This window comes from Humulus lupulus, chromosome 2, assembly GCF_963169125.1.
Source record: "Humulus lupulus chromosome 2, drHumLupu1.1, whole genome shotgun sequence".
Taxonomy (NCBI): domain Eukaryota; kingdom Viridiplantae; phylum Streptophyta; class Magnoliopsida; order Rosales; family Cannabaceae; genus Humulus; species Humulus lupulus.
Window position 1 is genome coordinate 34,767,073 of NC_084794.1, and position 6,825 is coordinate 34,773,897.

Below are 6,825 nucleotides of genomic sequence, written 5' to 3' on the forward strand. Positions count from 1 at the left end.
TTTAACTTCTAAGACTATTTTTTACATAACTGTGAAAAAATCAAACAAGTAACTGGTTATCCCTCTGGATAAATGTTATTTAACCTAGCTATAGGATTTTTTTTTTACATAACTTTGAAAAATCAATTAAGTAACTGGTTACCTTACCGAAGTTTTGAAAAAAAAATGTTTATAATAAATAAAAAAAATAATAAACACAATTCATATTACAAAAAAAAATTAATAAAATTTTTTCAAAACAACCATGGAAAACTTTAATATAAAAATAGTTATATAAAATGGTTTATACTTTTTTGGACCATATGTTTTTTCCCATTATCTGTTTATATCCTGTGTTTTGACAAATTATTTTTTGGACCCTATATTTTGTAAAATGATTAAAATAGAACCCTAAATCTGATTTTGGTTAATGTTTTCTCAACTAAAATCACAAATAATTTACCAAACTAACAATTCATAACAAAAATAAAATCATTATGCTTAAAAACTGTGTTGTTATATTCAATTTTTTCTTCATCAAAATTGAGTTTAGTGTTCTATTTTAACTATTTTACAAAACACAGGGTCCAAAAAGTAATTTATCAAAATACAGAATCCAAACAGGTAATGGGAAAAAACACAGGGTCTAAAAAGGTATAAACCCTATATAAAATTAATATAAAAAAAATCAAATAAGCTAAGAAAAATAATCAAATTACAAATATACTCTTCCAAATTAATAAAACTTGATTAAGAGTAAAACTATGGCATAATCAAACTTTTATACAAAAATATGGAAAACTAAACCCATAAAAGTGAAATTAAAAAAAAAACCATAGATTAAGTTTTCTTAAAAAAAAGCCATATTTTTGCACAATCTATTAAAAATCTCATATAACATGTAATTTTCACTAATTAAATTCCCAGAAATTTGATATAAAACTTTAATTGTGTAATTAAATGTCAATAAAACAATTGATTTATCAAATTTCATATATTTAAAAAAAGAAACTAATTTTCCCATAGTATTTATCTTCCAAACCTTGTGATAATATTTTATAGACCCTTTACCATATTTGTGCCTAAAAGAATTTATTAAAAATGGAAAGAAGGTGTTATTGAATTGGAATTTAACACAAAAGGTAGCAAAATTTTATAATAAGTTAGTTCTATGAAAGAAAAAAAAAATTTACATTTTTCTCTCTCTTGTTATTTATCATGTGAGAAACTCATAAACATTTATGACTTTATTGAAATACAATAAATTTACTAGACAAATAAGTACTTAAGCACGCAAAAATGCAAATGTCGATATGTCCGAGTGGTTAAGGAGACAGACTTGAAATCTGTTGGGCTTCGCCCGCGCAGGTTCGAACCCTGCTGTCGACGTTTTAACTTTTCAACTTCACAAAATTTCAAGCTTCGGTCTGAAGTGAACAGTGACCACATTACGTAATAGTTATTACAATCCTCCAAATGACAATATTTCAAGCCAATTTTATGTAAATTCCAGACTCCATATAATTTGTGCAACTTCAAGCTAATGAAAAATTAACAAAGAATGAGAGAGAAGGAAATAAAAACTTTCCAAATGGCTCATGAGATAGTTAATCCTAACATCTTTTTTTTTATTTTGGGTTGTTCGGCAAAATAACATATTTTTTGAAGTCATTTTGCAATTTGGCCTAATTTTGATAATTTTTTTCAAAATATCTTGCTACTCTCGAGATAGGTGGTCAAAAAATTTTAAACAGGTGGTCGAAAAATTTAGACAATTAGTCGAAATTTTTATACAGCTGGTCGAAATTTTAGACATGGGTCATTTTGCAAAAAATTATCAAAACTAGGTCAAAGTGCAAAATGACTCCAAAAAATAGGTCATTTTCACCAATTACTCTTCTATGTATAAAGTTACAAATAAAGAAAACAATTCTTGAAAAGCTTAGTAGAGTCTTTCGTTATTTGTTTAAATGAAGTTGGTTTTTTTACTTTGTTTAATATGTGTTATTTTTAAATTTTTTAGCCATAAAAATTGAATTTATAAGTTTACATGTTTAATCACGACCATTCTTTGTCATTCGTCCTCACAACCTAAAGTGCTTGAACCACTTTACAACTACCACTAGCAACACGAGCTCCACGACAGTGCTTCTCTTGTCGACACAAATCTAACCCTTTAGATCCTATGGGTTAAAAATTTGTCATGGTCGTGCATGGTGATTTCAACTTTTGGCACGACTTCTTCATCCACTTGTCGATGACAAAGATATCTTTGGCAAAATCAAGTATGCAAATGAGTTCTTACCTTTTATTAGATCATGATTCATCCTTTGATCAACTTCGAACACCGCCGAAGAAGATGAAACATAGTCTCTGGAAAATAACAAAAATGGTAATGGAAAGATGAAAAATTAACAAAGAATGAGAGAGAGAAGGAAATAAAAACTTTCGAGAATGACTTATGAGATAGTTTGAGAAGAAAAATTATTCCTAAAATCCTATTTATTTAGGGTCCCTTGACAAAATGGCCTATTTTTTTTAAGATATTTTGCACTTTGACCTAATTTTGATATTTTTTTACAAAATGGTCTCTGACACTCGAGATAGGTGGTCGAAAATTTTCAGACAGCTGATTGAAATTTTAGATAGATGTCATTTTACAAAAAAATTATCAAAACTATGTCAAAGTGCAAAATGACTCCAAAAAATAGGCCATTTTCACAAATTACTCTTTTATTTATAAAGTCACAAATAAAGAAAAACAATTCTTGAAAAGCTTAGTGTAGTCTTTCGTTATTTGTTTAAATGAAGTTTGTTTTTCTTTACTTTGTTTACTATGTGTTATTTTTAAAAAATTTAGCCACAAAAATTGAAATTATAAGTTTACATGTTTAATCACGACCATTCTTTGCCCTTCGTAAAATGGTTGAACCACCGTACAACTACCACTAGCAACATGAGCTCCACGACAGTACCCCTCTTGTCCACACAAACTTAACCCTTTAGATCCTATGGGTTAAAATTTTGTCATGGTTGTGCATGGTGATTTCCACTTTTGGTTTGACTTCTTCATCCACTTGTTGGTGACAAAGATATCTTTGACCGAAATCAAGCATGCAAATGAGTTCTTACCTTTTATTAGATCATGATTCATCCTTTGATTAACTTCAAACACTGCCGAAGAAGATGAAACATAGTCGCCGAAAAACAACAAAATCTGAAATTTGCATACTCAAACTGGTAATTCTAGGAAATGGTAAGTTATACTACAATCATCTCGAGACTCCTCACATCGTAGCGCTTCAAAACCAAGTGCTTCACTTCCACATCCGTCAGAGGTTGGTTGTGTCACTCTCATGCAACACCATGGAGCTTTGGTCAAACTATAATAAAAAAATAGCATGTAACATGTAATCTTTTTTTACCTAATTTTCATCCATAAAATAGTGTATAACCACAACTAATGTCTCCAATTTTGAAAAATTTACCCTGTAATTAAAGAAAATGAGTGTAATAAAAAAATTAACAAAGATTGGTAAAGTCTTGTAACATAAAAAAAAATTGTAACTTTTCTTCTCCAGTTTTCCTTCACAACTTGAAGATTCTTTGTAACATAAAATTAATATGTAGCATTTTTTCTCTATTTGTTTCCTTTTTTCCTCACGCCCAACAATGGCATTTCCACCATTTAACGTCCAGTAATAACATGCACTTCATGGTTGTTCTCCTCTTGCACATGCAAGCCTAACCACTCATCCAAACCTATTCATCCAATTTCTGGAAACGAGGGATTCTCTTGCCAAAACCAACCACACATATGAGTTTCTACCATTAACTAGAGCAAGCTCCATCAATAGAATAACTTCGATGACCGATGGTGTAACGTCCCAAATTAATTAATAAGGCTTAGGGCCTTGATTAGGGGGTCAGGATGGAAAAATATGGAAAATTGTGTGTTTATGTAATATATGTGTATCATTGTATGATTATGTGAGTTATATTATAATTTGACTTAATATGCATGTTTATGGATATTAAATATGCATGTAAGCTCGTTTCATATCAAAAGGGAAATTTTTGTAGTTTTGCCTGTTATGGGTATATTTGGCATATATGTGATATATATGTGTGGGACCACATTATTATATGGATATATTTGAGTTGCTCGGCATGAGGCGATCCTAGGGAGCAAGCTAGCGAGAAAGTTGCAACGGGACCAATACTCGACTCGGGGTGAGTCAAGGGGTATTTTGGGTATTTAGTACATTACCAATATATTGGGTAATGTGAATGAATAATTTAGGACATATTTTGGAGTTAGTGAGATCAGGAGGGAATTCTGGGAATTTTGACCATTTTACCCTCGGGGACGTTTTTGGTACCCCAAGCCTTGGGATTTGCTTAAGATTAATTAAAATTTAAGTAACATAACAAAAATAGAAATCACATTAAAACACTTTCATTCTCTCACTTGATGCTCATTAGCATTTTTGAAGGAAACTCGAGTTTTAGAGCTCGGATTTAAGTAAGGTTAGAGTCATAACAATTCTAGGAAAGATTAGAAGCTTGATAACCGGAGAACTTAGCTAGAAAATAACTTAATTAGAGGTAATTTAAGCTTTGAATTTCTGAGTTTCTGTTTCCTTAAGCTTCTTGAGATTTGATTTGGATTTTATGGTTCGACGAGTTTTGTTGCCTGGGACACTCTAGGGGTATGGTGAGATTGAATTGAATTGTGGGTTTAGTGCGGATTTGGGGTGAGTTTTGGGAGAATTTGGATTAGAGAAATCTGGGTTCGCGGGTTTGCATCGCGACCCTCATGAACCCAGTAGTCTGGGCGGTTTCCTGATGTGGGGTCACGCCTGCTGGGCTGCGCCGTAGCTCGTGTTCAGTGAAAGGAGAGGCTGGGCTCTTTGACTTGGGCGGGCCACAACTCAAATGTTTGGGGTCGCGGCACTTAAGGGGTTTTTGGGCCTTGGGGAGACTTTAAGTGTGGGAACTCAAACCTAAGGGCTCGGGATCGATTATATTACCCCGATTAGTAGAACTCGACATCCTAGAGGCTAGGAGTTGGTCCAAAAGCCTTTATTTACTCGTTATTGACGGGATTCTATACTTGGTTGTGACTAGGTTATCGCTAGGGGCTCAGGATCAGGATCGTGCTCAAGGGTCGTTCTTATTTTACATTACACTCGGACCTGAGGTAAGAAAAATGCACCCAATACGTGATGTACATGATTAGGGCTTGGCCCGAATGTTGAATATAGATTTGATTAGAGCTTGGGCCCCTGTAAATGTGCATGATTATGCTTATGTCTGTGATTGATTGATTAAGCATGTTGAATGCTCTGTATCTGCATATCTATTATATAATGCATGCTTGTCTGCATTATCTGATTGAGAAATGATGGACCCAAAACGGGTATGTTTAAAAATTTATAAATCGCAAGCGCACGAATCGTTCATAAAGAATAGTGATCGTGTAAGCAAGGATGTCGAACCCAAAGGAGTTGTCTAAAATTGAAAAGAGAAAACTATTTTAAATCAAAAGTAATAAATTCTAACCTAGTTCCAAAGATTGATGAGTTTTAATATTATAAACATAAAATAAAAGATTGAAAAATAAAGCTATTTAAGAGAATGAAAATAAAACAATAATGATTTGACAATAAGTATTAAAAGAAAAGATTATTAAGATACTAGAATCCACAAAATGTAAGTTTAATAATATTTATTAGTATATTGATTCCCAAGTTTTAGTGATAGTTAAAATAATTCAAACTATAATTTTCCAAAAAGATTTATAATTTTAAGCACAAATTACTTATAAAAAGATAGGATTTTTCTTCACTTTTCAAAATTATAATTTCAAAGCATTTAGTGTAAATCAATCTAATGAAATAACAAATAAATCAATGAACATTATTTATGAGGCAAAACATAATATTTTTGTTCTAAGCATGGATGTGTACAATTTAATGACACATCTTACACAAAAAATATTATGTTTATGCACTAATGAAGAACAAAGTGTAAATATGTTCTAACAATCTAAAATACAAGATATTTAAGATGAAAGAAATATATGAAGAAGAAAAATCCATAAACTTGTTGCATTACAAGGGAAATCAACATACAACATAAATATTACCCAGTTACAAGTTGCTTCATCATGATCTTAATAATCTTATGAAAAAGATTAGAAGCACATAAATAAAGTAGAAATTACAAAATAAATGACATACATACTTGCAAAATGCTCTTGAAAAACCCAAATGGAAGAGAGAATGGTAGAGAGAAAATGGGAGAAAAAATATGGTAACCAAAAATTAAGCACCCCAAAAATGGTTTTCAAAACCCTTACTTATAGCCAAAATGACATTATTAAAATAATCAATTTAAATTAAGTAAATTGATTAAATTAATAATAATATGGTAAATAGGGGTAAATTGAAGGAGTGATGATGATTTTGGGGTAAAAGTGTGTAGACAAAAGGGTAATAAGGTTGGCATTTTTGTCATAGGGGACAAATGAGTAAGTTGATGGGCTCAAGAGGATTTTGGTGAATGCAGTGTACGGCTGGGGAGTTGGAGGCTGCTGGGGACTTGGGCCGGTTGGGCTGTGGGCTGGGCATTGGGTGAACTTTGGGCCTGGGCAGGTGCGGCCTAGGTTGAAGGCTAAATGGAGGCAACTGTGTGAAGCTTGGGAAGGCTGGCTGAATCAATTTGATGCAGCTGGCGCTGGGAGAAGTGTGGAGACCTTGCTGCTGGGTCACGTGGAAAGCAGCTGGAACATTGTTGAAGGCAGCAGGCGTGAGGGAGAAGCTTGAACTGGCTGGGAAGTCT

At 32.4% G+C, this 6,825-nt stretch overlaps 1 non-coding gene across 1 annotated transcript; it reads left to right on the plus strand.

Moving 5' to 3' along the window:
* The first annotated feature begins 1,286 nt into the window (after window positions 1–1,286).
* TRNAS-UGA (transfer RNA serine (anticodon UGA)) lies at window positions 1,287–1,368 on the plus strand. Its single transcript has one exon. It is a non-coding gene; the product is annotated as a tRNA-Ser (tRNA).
* The last annotated feature ends 5,457 nt before the right edge of the window (window positions 1,369–6,825 follow it).